Raw genomic sequence first — 17,500 nt, forward strand, 5'->3', positions numbered from 1 at the left:
GTTTATATTTCCACTGTGTCGGTATTTGATACCATTTATTTCCACTCTGTCACGAAGGTCAGTGTCTGGAATGTGGCTCTATCAGGAAGGTAACACAGCAGGTAACATGGAAACACAGCAGGTAACAAGGCAACACATCAGGTAACAAGGCAACACATCAGGTAACAAGGCAACACAGCAGGTAACAAGGCAACACATCAGGTAACAAGGCAACACATCAGGTGACATGGCAGCACAGTAGGTAACACAGAGTATCACAATACACAGTAGATAAAGCTGCAGGGTAGCATAGCAACTTAGCAGGAAACTTTGAAAGTAACACAGGAATATAGGAGGAAACACAGCGTAAATAATATAGCAGGTAATATTGAAGGCAACACAGCGGATAACGCTGAAGGTAACACGGCAACACGGCAAAGAGCTTTCAGGGTGACACAGCAACATAGCAGATAACACTGAAGGTAACACAGTGGATAACACTGAAGGTAACACAGTGGATAACACTGAAGGTAACACAGTGGATAACACTGAAGGTAACACAGTGGATAACACTGAAGGTAACACAGTGGATAACACTGAAGGTAACACAACATGGCAGATAACACTGAAGGTAACACACACACACACACACACACACACACACATATGGATACATACATGCACATGCATATATACACACGTACAAATACACACACACACACACACAAATATATATACACACACACACACACACACACACACACACACACACACACACACACACACACACACACACACACACACACACACACACACACACACACATACACACACACACATGATGGAAGGAATAGACTCTGAAGTGTCCCTGTTCGCAGATGACGTGAAGTTGATGAGAAGAATTAAATCGGACGAGGATGAGGCAGGACTGCAAAGAGACTTGGACAGGCTGGACATGTGGTCCAGCAACTGGCTTCTCGAATTCAATCCAGCCAAATGCAAAGTCATGAAGATTGGGGAGGGGCAAAGAAGACCGCAGAGTATAGGCTAGGTGGACAAAGACTACAGACCTCACTCAGGGAGAAAGACCTTGGGGTGACCATAACACCGAGCACATCACCGGAGGCACACATCAACCAAATAACCGCTGCAGCATACGGGCGCCTGGCAAACCTGAGAATAGCGTTCCGATACCTTAATAAGGAATCGTTCAAGACACTGTACACTGTGTATGTTAGGCCCATACTGGAGTATGCAGCACCAGTCTGGAGCCCACACCTGGTCAAGCACGTCAAGAAGTTAGAGAAAGTACAAAGGTTTGCAACAAGGCTAGTCCCAGAGCTCAAGGGAATGTCGTACGAGGAAAGGTTAAGGGAAATCGGACTGACGACACTGGAGGACAGAAGGGTCAGGGGAGACATGATAACGACATACAAGATACTGCGGGGAATAGACAAGGTGGACAGAGATAGGATGTTCCAGAGAGGGGACACAGGGACAAGGGGCCACAACTGGAAGCTGAAGACTCAGACGAGTCACAGGGATGTTAGGAAGTATTTCTTCAGTCATAGAGTTGTCAGCAAGTGGAATAGCCTAGCAAGTGAAGTAGTGGAGGCAGGAACCATACATAGTTTTAAGAAGAGGTATGACAAAGCTCAGGAAGCAGAGAGAGAGAGGATCCAGTAGCGATCAGTGAAGAGGCGGGGCCAGGAGCTGAGTCTCGACCCCTGCAACCACAATTAGGTGAGTACAATTAGGTGAGTACACACACACACACACACACACACACACACACACACGCATATAGAACAGGCCTAGTGTCTAATCGGCATGTGCCTAAGACAAAATGGTAACTAAGAGGATAACACTGAAGGTATGATAGGAACAGTAACACAACAGGAAACACTGCAAGGTAATGTCGTAACACAGCAGGTGACAGTGACACAAACCACAACACAGCATACAACATAACATTTGAGGCAACACAATAATACAACAGACAACACAAGATCAAAACAGGCAACACAATAACACAACAGACAGCACAAAAACAGAAAATACAACAAGTCAGCAGACAACATAACAACGCAACAGGGAACACTGCAGGAATCACCACAACACAACAGGAATCACCACAACACAACAGGAATCACCACAACACAACAGGAATCACCACAACACAACAGGAATCACCCCAACACAGCAGGAATCACCACAACACAACAGGAATCACCCCAACACAGCAGGAATCACCACAACACAGCAGGAATCACCCCAACGCAGCAGGAATCACCCCAACACAGCAGGAATCACCCCAACACAGCAGGAATCACCACAACGCAGCAGGAATCACCACAACACAGCAGGAATCACCACAACACAGCAGGAATCACCACAACACAGCAGGCAACAAATCAGATAAAGCAATAACACAGCAGTAACACAGGGACTAAAACACAGTAGGTAACATAGTAGCCGACAAAACACTGGTAACAGTAATTTGTTGTGTATTTTAGCGTTTTGTTGTGTTGTGTAGTGCTGTGTTGTTTAACATAGTGGTGTGTTGTGTACTGCAATACTATGTAATACAATTACAATTCTGAATTATTTTCGTCAATTTCCTTGGTTAGTTCTGTCGGTAGAGCGTTGGGCTATAAGTGTAAGAACGGCGGTTCGAGCCCCGCGGGGACTTTTCTTTTTATTAATGGACAGTTGTTGATTAAATTTAATTTTATAATTATAATAATAATAGTTTATTTAGACATGATACATAGCTGTACAAGGGATTATAGTAGTTGAGTATACATGCCAATAAACCCTTGTATGTAGAGCATTATGGGCAGTCTTAAAATTAACTTAAGATTAGCTAAGCTATGATAGATTCAGTGGTAAAAATTACAGTAAACAATTTACAATTTGAAGTACAATTGAGTATTTTAAGCAATGAAATTTGTAGCATTACAGTGTATAATATAACAATGATCAGTTTACTATATGTAGTCATGCAATTTATTAATCAGATCAGATCAAATTAAATCAATGATTTGTAGTGCAGAGACAGTTAATATGGTCATTAGACGAGTTACTGTGCATTCAAGAGAATGGATTATTCTATTAGGTAATGTAATTAAAGACATAGTTTGATAAGGTTATGATACAATTATGAAATATATTTATTCAATATTTATTGATCTTTGAGCATTTAATTATGGGGTTGTGAGGCCAGGGGAGTAACACAGTGTGTAATGATATTTTCAGGCAGTAGAAAGTGATTTGTTAACTTTGAAGGTTGAGCTAAGTACTGTGTTATTAGTTTTGGGTGAGTAAGTGGTTTTTAAGAAGAGTCTTGAATTGACAAACAGTGTTTCTGTGGTATTCACAGGTAATAACTAAGTACGAGATTCACAGTCGTAGCTACAACAGTGGCAGTATACTGTGTTAATGGCACACACTACATTGTCAATCAATGTCATAAAATCTGAATATTTGTTTTTTTTTTCAAAAGACCCAGCGTGCTACGGAAAATTCAGTTGTCAGGAGCTCAGCAAAGATTTCCAAAGAATCAAGCGAAAGAAATGCTACAGTCTTGGCAAAGACAAAACGCCTCACAGAATTTTTCCCTGCTTCCATAGTGGAAAACATAGAAGCTACTAATGAAGAACCAGTACCACTACCAGATGATGTTTCTTCTGAGGACTCACCCACATTCTCAAGTACATCTGCATAAGATAAAAAGAACATCCCAAACCAAGATAGTAAAGGTGATGAATCACCACAACCACATTCTACAGATACTTGTGTAGACATGGACAGTGCAGCGCCACTATGTGATTCAGACCCAGCCATGTGGTTTCCTGTCAGAGAAAACCATGTGTAGACATGGACAGTGAAGCGCCACTATGTGATTCAGACCCAGCCATGTGGTTTCCTGTCAGAGAAAACCATGTGTAGACATGGACAGTGAAGCGCCACTATGTGATTCAGACCCAGCCTTGTGGTTTCCTGTCAGAGAAAACCATGTGTAGTCATGGACAGTGCAGCGCCACTATGTGATTCAGACCCAGCCATGTGGTTTCCTGTCAGAGAAAACCATGTGTAGACATGGACAGTGAAGCGCCACTATGTGATTCAGACCCAGCCATGTGGTTTCCTGTCAGAGAAAACCATGTGTAGACATGGACAGTGAAGCGCCACTATGTGATTCAGACCCAGCCTTGTGGTTTCCTGTCAGAGAAAACCACGTGTAGACATGGACAGTGAAGCGCCACTATGTGATTCAGACCCAGCCATGTGGTTTCCTGTCAGAGAAAACCATGTGTAGACATGGACAGTGAAGCACCACTATGTGATTCAGACCCAGCCTTGTGGTTTCCTGTCAGAGAAAACCATGTGTAGACATGGACAGTGAAGCACCACTATGTGATTCAGACCCAGCCTCAGACCCAGCCATGTGGTTTCCTGTCAGAGAAAACCATGTGTAGACATGGACAGTGAAGCGCCACTATGTGATTCAGACCCAGCCATGTGGTTTCCTGTCAGAGAAAACCATGTGTAGACATGGACAGTGAAGCACCACTATGTGATTCAGACCCAGCCATGTGGTTTCCTGTCAGAGAAAACCATGTGTAGACATGGACAGTGAAGCACCACTATGTGATTCAGACCCAGCCATGTGGTATCCTGTCAGAGAAAACCATGTGTAGACATGGACAGTGAAGCGCCACTATGTGATTCAGACCCAGCCATGTGGTTTCCTGTCAGAGAAAACCATGTGTAGACATGGACAGTGAAGCACCACTATGTGATTCAGACCCAGCCATGTGGTTTCCTGTCAGAGAAAACCATGTGTAGACATGGACAGTGAAGCGCCACTATGTGATTCAGACCCAGCCTTGTGGTTTCCTGTCAGAGAAAACCATGTGTAGACATGGACAGTGAAGCGCCACTATGTGATTCAGACCCAGCCTTGTGGTTTCCTGTCAGAGAAAACCATGTGTAGACATGGACAGTGCAGCGCCACTATGTGATTCAGACCCAGCCTTGTGGTTTCCTGTCAGAGAAAACCATGTGTAGACATGGACAGTGAAGCACCACTGTGTGATTCAGACCCAGCCATGTGGTTTCCTGTCAGAGAAAACCATGTGTAGACATGGACAGTGAAGCACCACTATGTGATTCAGACCCAGCCATGTGGTTTCCTGTCAGAGAAAACCATGTGTAGACATGGACAGTGAAGCACCACTATGTGATTCAGACCCAGCCATGTGGTTTCCTGTCAGAGAAAACCATGTGTAGACATGGACAGTGAAGCACCACTATGTGATTCAGACCCAGCCATGTGGTTTCTTGTCAGAGACAAGTTTATGTCCTTTTGGCCAACTGCCACCATATAGATAGATACCGAAAGTGTGACACCAAAGATATAAATACACATCGGTAATTATTATATATTGTAGATGGAGTATATTACAAACTGAAAATTATAGTCAGTTACTCTTAAAGTCAATAAAATTGAGAAAAATAAAATCAGACGTCGTCTTCGAAATCTAACTTTTTTTTTTTTTTTTGAAAACTGCAATTTAATTTCCATGTTGAGGGCCTCCCAAACCTAAAGTGCCCCGGGCCCCCAAGGTCTAAATCCGGCCCTGGATGAATTCATTGTCCTAGTGAAGTCTCAGGTCACTGACAGTTTCATTACCCCATTTGTAAACTTGTTATATGTAATGTAGTATGCCAGAATAGCCATCCTACGTGACTGGCTTGCGGCTTAATATGGTAGCTCGTAGCTCACAACCGAAGAACCTGGGTTCGATCTTGGGCTGGTAGAAACAGGCATCTTTCCTAACAGTTGTTGCTCTTGTTCACCCAGCAGTAAATAGGTACCTGGGTGATAATAGAATGTTGTGGGTTACATCCTGGAGAAGAAGACATAAGACCTCCTTGCTTACTACCCGAATACTGCTATGTTTTTCGTATGTTGGTATATGTAAAGCTGTATTGTTAGGGTTACGTATGTAGATGTTCTAGTGAGATTATGATGTTGGGTTTTGGTTTCTTGATTAATGAGTAGGATGGGATTTAACTGATATAACTTCTTTGTATATTTTATGTTCAAGTGTATTGAGTTTTTGTCCGATGTCATGTTATATGTACAATTTATATATATGCAAGGTTTTGCATCAATGAATGTGTATATAGGTCAATTTATGACCCTGTGACAGTATTTTTTTTTTTTTTTTTTTTTTTTTTTTTTTTTTTTTTTTTTTTTTTTTTTTTTTTTTTTAGCTATGTTCTTGCCGTAAGTGATTATTGCATGTTTTTGCAGCAATATCCTGCGAGCATATAGGTGAAATCTGTTTGTCGTTTATTTTGATTGAGATCCATACTGTTTCTTTATTTTTATGTTAAACTGTATTGGTTTTAAATAAAATATAAAAAAAAAATACTGCTATGTCATGGAGTATGATAAAAAAAATATCCTATGGTGCAATATAACAGAATCATGCTGTGTGACAGAATATAACACTAACATAATCTTGTTTATGGGAGGAAAACTATCTCGTGCTAGAGTTTGACAGAGAAACTTGACTGTGTGGTGGAATATGAGAGGAAACTCATCCTGTGTGAAATATATTATAGGATAATCATATAATGTTAATGGAGTATAACAGTGATATACGCACTCAAAATAACAAGTACTACATTGTTGTTAACACGTTTCACAGAATGGTGCAACTCCTTCAGTGAAAAAAAAAAGAACTCTAGTATCGGCGTTACAATGGACGAGCAGTCACCATGATAATGCATACCCTCACGTCTTCACTTTAGGTTGGAAATCTCGCCTTTCGTATATGCTTTTCGCCGTTTTCTGTTGTCATCATCAGCAGCCTCTCATACCGTTTTCTGTACTCGGTGTCCTTGGTTTTCATTCAAAATAATGTACTTCAACTGTATGACTGTAATAATCATATGACTAATATACAACTGTAAAACAGCAGCTTGTAAAAAGAAAAATATTCACCAAGTAAACCCAGATAAATGAATAAAATTTACTGAACAACATGTTTGTCTAGCGAGTAAGTAAACAATCCACGTTACCCACCATTAAAGCATCGTCATAGTCAGTGCAAGTTCGTCTTCCAGACAAGGTGGGTGTGTACTCACACTTTCTTGTAATATCTTTATTTCTACAAGTATATGTACAAGGTATACAGGTCTAGCTGACATCAGTGACAAGCTGCTTGTTATACTGAGCATTTCGGTTAAATTTGTCCCAGGATGCGACCCACACCAGTCCACTAACACCCAGGTACCTATTTTATACTGATGGGTCAACATGGACAGCAGGTGTCTTATGGAAACACGTTCTAATGTAGGTATATTATTTCGTATTTTTGGTTCTTCGGTGTAGTGTTTATCTGGAGAGAGTTCCGGGGGTCAACGCCCCCGCGGCCCGGTCTGTGTCCAGGCATCATGGTGGATCAGGGCCTGATCAACCAGGCTGTTACTGCTGGCTGCACGCAATCCAACGTACGAGCCACAGCCCGGCTGGTCAGGTACCGACTTTAGGTGCTTGTCCAGTGCCTGCTTGACTACAGCCAGGGGTCGTGCCTCGATGCAGGGACCTTGATCCAGGGAATTAGAGCTACACTCCCCTCTCATCAAATGGATTTTTCCAGGCGCTGTGTGACTTAGTACTTCCCATAACAATAATTGTATGCCCTTTAAGACCCACAATGACGTTATTGGGCTGTCCTAGGTTCGGTTTTGTGTAATTTAAAGCTGTATATATATAGCCCTTGTGGTTTAGCGCTTCTTTTTTATTATAATAATAATAATGTAATTTAAAATATAAAAAATATTTAAAAGTTTATAGTTACGTACAATACCCAAATAAATACAGGTTATAAGAAGCCATAAAGATCTTCATATCGCATTGCTTATTGGCTTGTATAACACCTCACCCTCATAACCACATACACATCGACACCATGCCTAACCCTTCTAGGGTAGGGCAGGTGCCTGAGCCCGAACCTTTAGCTCATAAGACTGTCATTCCCATTTGCCCCCTTGGGGCGGGGATGGCAGACCAGAGAGGCCTAGCTTGTGGCTAGGCCTGGGGACAGTTGGTCCCAAAGATGAGGAGGTACTTGTGCCTCCTCCATGGGAGACTTAGGTCTCAGACACTCCCTAAAGAGGGAGCCAAGGCCGGGCCACCACTTGGAAAAGGCCCGGGCCGGGAGAATACCGGCTAATCTTTAATAATAATAATAAATAACCACATACACCATGACACTAGAGAATAAACTCACAATACCATGACTAGAACAATACGCATCATTAGTTAAGGGTCTGGTGGCCTGGTGGCTAAAGCTCCCGCTTCACACACGGAGGGCCCGGGTTCGATTCCTGGCGGGTGGAAACATTTCGACACGTTTCCTTACACCTATTGTCCTGTTCACCTAGCAGCAAATAGGTACCTGGGTGTTAGTCGACTGGTGTGGGTCGCATCCTGGGGGACAAGATTAAGGACCCCAATAAGTAAGTAAGTTTATTCAGGTATACACAAATACAGTTACATAGAATTATCATACATAGCAGCATATGTGTAGAGAACCTAGGATAACCCAAAAAAGTCAGACAGCATAAGTTAGACAGTCCTCGATGACGCACTGACTTTCTTGGGTTATCCTGGGTGGCTAACCCTCCGGGGTTAAAAATCCGAACGAAATCTTATCTTATCTTATCTTAAACGTGGTCTGGTGGCAAAGTTCTCGCTTCACACGGTGAGGGTCCGGGTTAGATTCCCAGAAAAGGGTGAAAACATTGGGCGTGTTTCTTTACACTGGTTGTCTATGTTCACCCATCAGTGTAATGGGTACCTGGGTGTTAGTTGACTGGTGTGGGTCGCATCCTGGGACACAACTGACCTAATTTGCCCCTCAAGGGAGGTTCCTTGATGCTGGTGAGGGGCTCTTGATCTAGCGAATTTGATCTGTGCTCCGGTTCCTTGAATTGAGTCTGAAAACCTTCCACATGCGTTGTATAATCCTACGGGTTTAGCGCTCCTCATGATAATGACCTAATTTGCCCGAAATGCTCTGCATAACAAAGGGCTTTTTATATAGTAGTATGTTATTGATGTCAGCTAGACCTATATACCTCGTATACCTGGAGAGAGTTCCGGGGGTCAACGCCCCCGCGGCCAGGTCTGTGACCAGACCTCATGGTGGATCAGGGCCTGATCAACCAGGCTGTTACTGCTGGCTGCACGCAATCCAACGTACGAACCACAGCCCGGCTGGTCAGGTATATGTACATGTACTTGTAGAAAGAAAGATATTATTATTATTATTATTATTATTACTTGTTCGACTTTTTGAGGTATCAGGTAATTTACACTGATAGCTGTACTTGTATATACTTGCGCCTAAATAAACTTTGAGGCGGAGAGTTGTAGCCAGCCAAGATTTTCCCATCAGTAAAAGTAAGTTCTTTAATGTTAAAAGGCTCTCAATCCAAGGACTTAAAGCTACCTTTCCTCGGATCAAACCCAGTTACCCCTGCCCCCGTTCCTCCAATCCCTATGGTTTGGTGCTTCCTCATGAATATATTATAGTAACGTAGATGTAAACTAAACCAGAGTTAATATTAAGTGAGGACTTACTACACAGTGATGTACAAGTCACCAGTTCAGTGCAGTGGGTGGTACGTTGGATTGCGTACGGTCAGCAGTAACAACCTGGCTGATCAGAACCTGATCCACCGCGAGGCCTGGTCATGGACAGGGCCGCGGGGGCGTTGAGCCCCGGAACACCCTCCAGGTATGTCCTTTAGATGAATAAGACAGGTGCACACTTGGGAATTGTGAAGACTTCGCCAACCAGTGGTTTTATCAGTCCAATACAGAGAATAAAAGATGGAAGATATGGAGAGAGAATCTGAGATAGTCATGCAGTGCTGTATGACCCTTGTGGATTTAGCCCTTAATTATGATTATAGTAATGGGGTGATCAGTCGTTCAACCTTGAAAGTTGGTGGTCAGTCCCGCATCCTTGAAGGATGGTGGTCAGTCCCTCATCCTTGAAGGATGGTGGTCAGTCCATCATCCTTGAAGGATGGTGGTCAGTCCCTCATCCTTGAAGGATGGTGGTCAGTCCCTCATCCTTGAAGGATGGTGGTCAGTCGTTCAACCTTCAAAGTTGGTGGTCAGTCCCGCATCCTTGAAGGATGGTGGTCAGTCCATCATCCTTGAAGGATGGTGGTCAGTCCCTCATCCTTGAAGGATGGTGGTCAGTCCCTCATCCTTGAAGGATGGTGGTCAGTCGTTCAACCTTGAAAGTTGGTGGTCAGTCCCGCATCCTTGAAGGATGGTGGTCAGTCCCTCATCCTTGAAGGATGGTGGTCAGTCCATCATCCTTGAAGGATGGTGGTCAGTCCCTCATCCTTGAAGGATGGTGGTCAGTCCCTCATCCTTGAAGGATGGTGGTCAGTCGTTCAACCTTCAAAGTTGGTGGTCAGTCCCGCATCCTTGAAGGATGGTGGTCAGTCCATCATCCTTGAAGGATGGTGGTCAGTCCCTCATCCTTGAAGGATGGTGGTCAGTCCCTCATCCTTGAAGGATGGTGGTCAGTCGTTCAACCTTGAAAGTTGGTGGTCAGTCCCGCATCCTTGAAGGATGGTGGTCAGTCCCTCATCCTTGAAGGATGGTGGTCAGTCCCTCATCCTTGAAGGATGGTGGTCAGTCCCTCATCCTTGAAGGATGGTGGTCAGTCCCTCATCCTTGAAGGATGGTGGTCAGTCCCTCATCCTTGAAGGATGGTGGTCAGTCCCTCATCCTTGAAGGATGGTGGTCAGTCCCTCATCCTTGAAGGATGGTGGTCAGTCCCTCATCCTTGAAGGATGGTGGTCAGTCCCTCATCCTTGAAGGATGGTGGTCAGTCCCTCATCCTTGAAGGATGGTGGTCAGTCCCTCATCCTTGAAGGATGGTGGTCAGTCCCTCATCCTTGAAGGATGGTGGTCAGTCCCTCATCCTTGAAGGATGGTGGTCAGTCCCTCATCCTTGAAGGATGGTGGTCAGTCCCTCATCCTTGAAGGATGGTGGTCAGTCCCTCATCCTTGAAGGATGGTGGTCAGTCCCTCATCCTTGAAGGATGGTGGTCAGTCCATCATCCTTGAAGGATGGTGGTCAGTCCCGCATCCTTGAAGGATGGTGGTCAGTCCCTCATCCTTGAAGGATGGTGGTCAGTCCCTCATCCTTGAAGGATGGTGGTCAGTCCCTCATCCTTGAAGGATGGTGGTCAGTCCATCATCCTTGAAGGATGGTGGTCAGTCCCTCATCCTTGAAGGATGGTGGTCAGTCCATCATCCTTGAAGGATGGTGGTCAGTCCCTCATCCTTGAAGGATGGTGGTCAGTCCCTCATCCTTGAAGGATGGTGGTCAGTCCTTCATCCTTGAAGGATGGTGGTCAGTCCCTCATCCTTGAAGGATGGTGGTCAGTCCCTCATCCTTGAAGGATGGTGGTTGGTCCCTCATCCTTGAAGGATGGTGGTCAGTCCTTCATCCTTGAAGGATGGTGGTCAGTCCCTCATCCTTGAAGGATGGTGGTCAGTCCTTCATCCTTGAAGGATGGTGGTCAGTCCCTCATCCTTGAAGGATGGTGGTCAGTCCCTCATCCTTGAAGGATGGTGGTTGGTCCCTCATCCTTGAAGGATGGTGGTCAGTCCTTCATCCTTGAAGGATGGTGGTCAGTCCCTCATCCTTGAAGGATGGTGGTCAGTCCTTCATCCTTGAAGGATGGTGGTCAGTCCCTCATCCTTGAAGGATGGTGGTCAGTCTTTCATTCTTGAAAGGTGGTGGTCATTCCCTCATCCTTGAAGGATGGTGATCAGTCCCTCATCCTTGAAGGATGGTGATCAGTCCCTCATCCTTGAAGGATGGTGATCAGTCCCTCATCCTTGAAGGATGGTGGTCAGTCCCTCATCCTTGAAGGATGGTGGTCAGTCCCTCATCCTTGAAGGATGGTGGTCAGTCCCTCATCCTTGAAGGATGGTGGTCATTCCCTCATCCTTGAAGGATGGTGGTCAGTCCCTCATCCTTGAAGGATGGTGGTCAGTCCCTCATCCTTGAAGGATGGTGGTTGGTCCCTCATCCTTGAAGGATGGTGGTCATTCCCTCATCCTTGAAGGATGGTGGTCATTCCCTCATCCTTGAAGGATGGTGGTCAGTCCCTCATCCTTGAAGGATGGTGGTCGGTCCCTCATCCTTGAAGGATGGTGGTCATTCCCTCATCCTTGAAGGATGGTGGTCAGTCCATCATCCTTGAAGGATGGTGGTCAGTCCCTCATCCTTGAAGGATGGTGGTCAGTCCCTCATCCTTGAAGGATGGTGGTCAGTCCCTCATCCTTGAAGGATGGTGGTCAGTCCCTCATCCTTGAAGGATGGTGGTCAGTCCCTCATCCTTGAAGGATGGTGGTCAGTCCCTCATCCTTGAAGGATGGTGGTCAGTCCTTCATCCTTGAAGGATGGTGGTCAGTCCCTCATCCTTGAAGGATGGTGGTCAGTCCCTCATCCTTGAAGGATGGTGGTCAGTCCTTCATCCTTGAAGGATGGTGGTCAGTCCTTCATCCTTGAAGGATGGTGGTCAGTCCCTCATCCTTGAAGGATGGTGGTCAGTCCCTCATCCTTGAAGGATGGTGGTCAGTCCCTCATCCTTGAAGGATGGTGGTCAGTCCTTCATCCTTGAAGGATGGTGGTCAGTCCCTCATCCTTGAAGGATGGTGGTCAGTCCCTCATCCTTGAAAGATGGTGGTCAGTCCTTCATCCTTGAAGGATGGTGGTCAGTCCATCATCCTTGAAGGATGGTGGTCAGTCCCTCATCCTTGAAGGATGGTGGTCAGTCCCTCATCCTTGAAGGATGGTGGTCAGTCCCTCATCCTTGAAGGATGGTGGTCAGTCCCTCATCCTTGAAGGATGGTGGTCAGTCCCTCATCCTTGAAGGATGGTGGTCAGTCCCTCATCCTTGAAGGATGGTGGTCAGTCCCTCATCCTTGAAGGATGGTGGTCAGTCCCTCATCCTTGAAGGATGGTGGTCAGTCCTTCATCCTTGAAGGATGGTGGTCAGTCCCTCATCCTTGAAGGATGGTGGTCAGTCCCTCATCCTTGAAAGATGGTGGTCAGTCCTTCATCCTTGAAGGATGGTGGTCAGTCCATCATCCTTGAAGGATGGTGGTCAGTCCCTCATCCTTGAAGGATGGTGGTCAGTCCCTCATCCTTGAAGGATGGTGGTCAGTCCTTCATCCTTGAAGGATGGTGGTCAGTCCATCATCCTTGAAGGATGGTGGTCAGTCCCTCATCCTTGAAAGATGGTGGTCAGTCTTTCATTCTTGAAAAATGGTGGTTAGTCCCTTATCCTTGAAGGATGGTGATCAGTCCCTCATCCTTGAAGGATGGTGGTCAGTCCCTCATCCTTGAAGGATGGTGGTCAGTCCCTCATCCTTGAAGGATGGTGGTCAGTCCCTCATCCTTGAAAGATGGTGGTCAGTCTTTCATTCTTGAAAAATGGTGGTTAGTCCCTTATCCTTGAAGGATGGTGATCAGTCCCTCATCCTTGAAGGATGGTGGTCAGTCCCTCATCCTTGAAGGATGGTGGTCAGTCCCTCATCCTTGAAAGCTGGTGGTCAGTCCCTCATTCTTGAAAGGTGGTGGTCAGTCCCTCATCCTTGAAGGATGGTGATCAGTCCCTCATCCTTGTAGGATAGTGGTCAGTCCCTCAGAATTGAAGGATGGTGATCAGTCCCTCAGAATTGAAGGAGGTGGTCAAGTCCCTCAGAAGTGAAGGATGGTGGTCAGTCCCTCAGAAGTGAAGGATAGTGGTCAGTCCCTCAGAATTGAAGGATGGTGATCAGTCCCTCAGAATTGAAAGAGGTGGTCAAGTCCCTCAGAAGTGAAGGATGGTGGTCAGTCCCTCAGAAGTGAAGGATGGTGGTCAAGTCCCTCAGATGTGAAGGATGGTGGTCAAGTCCCTCAGATGTGAAGGATGGTGGTCAAGTCCCTCAGAAGTGAAGGATGGTGGTCAAGTCCCTCAGAAGTGAAGGATGGTGGTCAAGTCCCTCAGAAGTGAAGGATGGTGGTCAGTCCCTCAGAATTGAAGGATGGTGGTCAAGTCCTTCAGAACTGAAGGATGGTGGTCAAGTCCCTCAGAAGTGAAGGATGGTGGTCAAGTCCCTCAGAAGTGAAGGATGGTGGTCAGTCCCTCAGAATTGAAGGATGGTGGTCAAGTCCCTCAAATGAAGGATGGTGGTCAAGTCCCTCAGAAGTGAAGGATGGTGGTCAAGTCCCTCAGAAGTGAAGGATGGTGGTCAAGTCCCTCAGAAGCGAAGGATGGTGGTCAGTCCCTCAGAATTCAAGGATGGTGGTCAAGTCCTTCAGAACTGAAGGATGGTGGTCAAGTCCCTCAGAAGTGAAGGATGGTGGTCAAGTCCCTCAGAAGTGAAGGATGGTGGTTAGTCCCTCAGAATTGAAGGATGGTGGTCAAGTCCCTCAAATGAAGGATGGTGGTCAAGTCCCTCAGAAGTGAAGGATGGTGGTCAGTCCCTCAGAATTGAAGGATGGTGGTCAGTCCCTCAGAATTGAAGGATGGTGGTCAGTCCCTCAGAATTGAAGGATGGTGAATTGTATGCCATTCTTGCAGCACTTATCCGTATTGCATATATGCCTGTGTCACCATTTGTGGTTGTTTCCGACTCCCTTAGTGCTTTACAGGCTATAAAAAAACTTGATACACCTCACCCCCTATTTCTTCGTATCCAACTTTGGTTACGCCGTATCTCTACGAAACACAAAGATGTTGTTTTTTTTGCTGGGTCCCTGGTCATGTTGACTTACAGGGCAATGAACAGACAGACACTGCTGTGCGGTCAGCAGTACATGACCTACCAGTTTCATAGAGGTGTTCCATTCATGGACTATTTTGCTGTAATTGCTACCCACCTTCACACCCGTTGGCAACAACGTTGGTCTGATCTGCTCTATAACAAACTTCATTCTATTAAACCGAGTATAAGTTACTGGCCGTATTTTTGTCATCAGTGCTGTATAGCCCTTGTGGTTTAGCGCTTCTTTTTTATTATAATAATAAAATTTGTCATCAGTGTCGAGGTTGGGAGGCCACTCTCTCCCATCTTCGCATCAGTTAGTTTAATGTTTATTATGCACCCCATACCCATCCTGTGGGCGGTAGTCAAAAGATTACAGAGGTACATAATTGGTCCAGGGACTGAACTCCAAAGTTTTGATAGCTGAGCAAGTTACAGAGGTAATGAACTCACAATTTACAAAGGTAATGAACTCACAATTTACAAAGGTAATGAACTCACAATTTACAAAGGTAATGAACTCCAGGTAGGTCTGGAGTTTACCTGGAGAGAGTTCCGGGGGTCAACGCCCCCGCGGCCCGGTCTGTGACCAGGCCTCCTGGTGGATCAGAGCCTGATCAACCAGGCTGTTGCTGCTGGCTGCACGCAAACCAACTTACGAGCCACAGCCCGGCTGATCAGGAACTGACTTTAGGTGCTTGTCCAGTGCCAGCTTGAAGACTGCCAGGGGTCTGTTGGTAATCCCCCTTATGTGTACTGGGAGGCAGTTGAACAGTCTCGGGCCCCTGACACTTATTGTATGGTCTCTTAACATGCTAGTGACCCCTGCTTTTCATTGGGGGGATGGTGCATCGTCTGCCAAGTCTTTTGCTTTCGTAGTGAGTGATTTTCGTGTGCAAGTTCGGTACTAGTCCCTCTAGGATTTTCCAGGTGTATATAATCATGTATCTCTCCCTCCTGCATTCCAGGGAATACAGGTTTAGGAACCTCAAGCGCTCCCAGTAATTGAGGTGTTTTATCTCAGTTATGCGCGCCGTGAAAGTTCTCTGTACATTTTCTAGGTCGGCAATTTCACCTGCCTTGAAAGGTGCTGTTAGTATGCAGCAATATTCCAGCCTAGATAGAACAAGTGACCTGAAGAGTGTCATCATGGGCTTGGCCTCCCTAGTTTTGAAGGTTCTCATTATCCATCCTGTCATTTTTCTAGCAGATGCGATTGATACAATGCTATGGTCCTTGAAGGTGAGATCCTCCGACATGATCACTCCCAGGTCTTTGACGTTGGTGTTTCGCTCTATTTTGTGGCCAGAATTTGTTTTGTACTCTGATGAAGATTTAATTTCCTCATGTTTACCATATCTGAGTAATTGAAATTTCTCATCGTTGAACTTCATATTGTTTTCTGCAGCCCACTGAAAGATTTGGTTGATGTCCGCCTGGAGCTTTGCAGTGTCTGCAATGGAAGACACTGTCATGCAGATTCGGGTGTCATCTGCAAAGGAAGACACGGTGCTGTGGCTGACATCCTTGTCTATGTCGAATATGAGGATGAGGAACAAGATGGGAGCGAGTACTGTGCCTTGTGGAACAGAGCTTTTCACCGTACCTGCCTCGGACTTTACTCTGTTGACGACTACTCTCTGTGTTCTGTTAGTGAGGAAATTATAGATCCATCGACCGACTTTTCCTGTTATTCCTTTAGCACGCATTTTGTGCGCTATTACGCCATGGTCACACTTGTCGAAGGCTTTTGCAAAGTCTGTATATATTACATCTGCATTCTTTTTATCTTCTAGTGCATTTAGGACCTTGCCATAGTGATCCAATATTTGAGACAGACAGGAGCGACCTGTTCTAAACCCATGTTGCCCTGGGTTGTGTAACTGATGGGTTTCTAGATGGGTGGTGATCTTGCTTCTTAGGACCCTTTCAAAGATTTTTATGATATGGGATGTTAGTGCTATTGGTCTGTAGTTCTTTGCTGTTGCTTTACTGCCCCCTTTGTGGAGTGGGGCTATGTCTGTTGTTTTTAGTAACTGTGGGACGACCCCCGTGTCCATGCTCCCTCTCCATAGGATGGAAAAGGCTCGTGATAGGGGCTTCTTGCAGTTCTTGATGAACACAGAGTTCCATGAGTCTGGCCCTGGGGCAGAGTGCATGGGCATGTCATTTATCGCCTGTTCGAAGTCATTTGGCGTCAGGATAACATCGGATAGGCTTGTGTTAATCAAATTTTGTGGCTCTCTCATAAAAAATTCATTTTGATCTTCGACTCTCAGTCTGGTTAGCGGCTTGCTAAAAACTGAGTCATATTGGGACTTGAGTAGCTTTCTCATTTCCTTCTGGTCACAATCATGACAAGTTACAAAGGTATTTACAGATTACAGAGGTACGTAATGGGTCCAGGGACTGGGCCCCCAAAGTTTTGATAGCTGAACTAGGTACAAAGGTAATGAGCTCACAAGTTACAAAGGTAATGAATTCTGTAAGAATGGTTACTTACGTTTGTACATGCTACAATCATGAACAAATTATAGAGTAATGAGCAATTCACACTTCCACACCCGGTCACAACTGTCAGCCGCACTCGTTTTACTCATGGGTATCTCATGGAGAGGCGCCCTGTACCTCTCTGTGAGAACT

General features: G+C 45.4%; 1 protein-coding gene across 1 annotated transcript in view; it reads left to right on the top strand.

Moving 5' to 3' along the window:
• The first annotated feature begins 7,098 nt into the window (after nucleotides 1–7,098).
• The window catches only part of LOC128687047 (multidrug resistance-associated protein 1-like), a 95,258-nt gene continuing 84,856 nt past the window's right edge, over nucleotides 7,099–17,500 (top strand). Inside the window, exon 1 of the mRNA XM_070082528.1 lies at nucleotides 7,099–7,127. The gene's annotated coding sequence lies outside the window, so the exon portion shown is untranslated. The remainder of the gene's footprint in view (nucleotides 7,128–17,500) is intronic.

Source organism: Cherax quadricarinatus, chromosome 7 (genome assembly GCF_038502225.1).
Source record: "Cherax quadricarinatus isolate ZL_2023a chromosome 7, ASM3850222v1, whole genome shotgun sequence".
Classification (NCBI taxonomy): Eukaryota; Metazoa; Arthropoda; class Malacostraca; order Decapoda; family Parastacidae; genus Cherax; species Cherax quadricarinatus.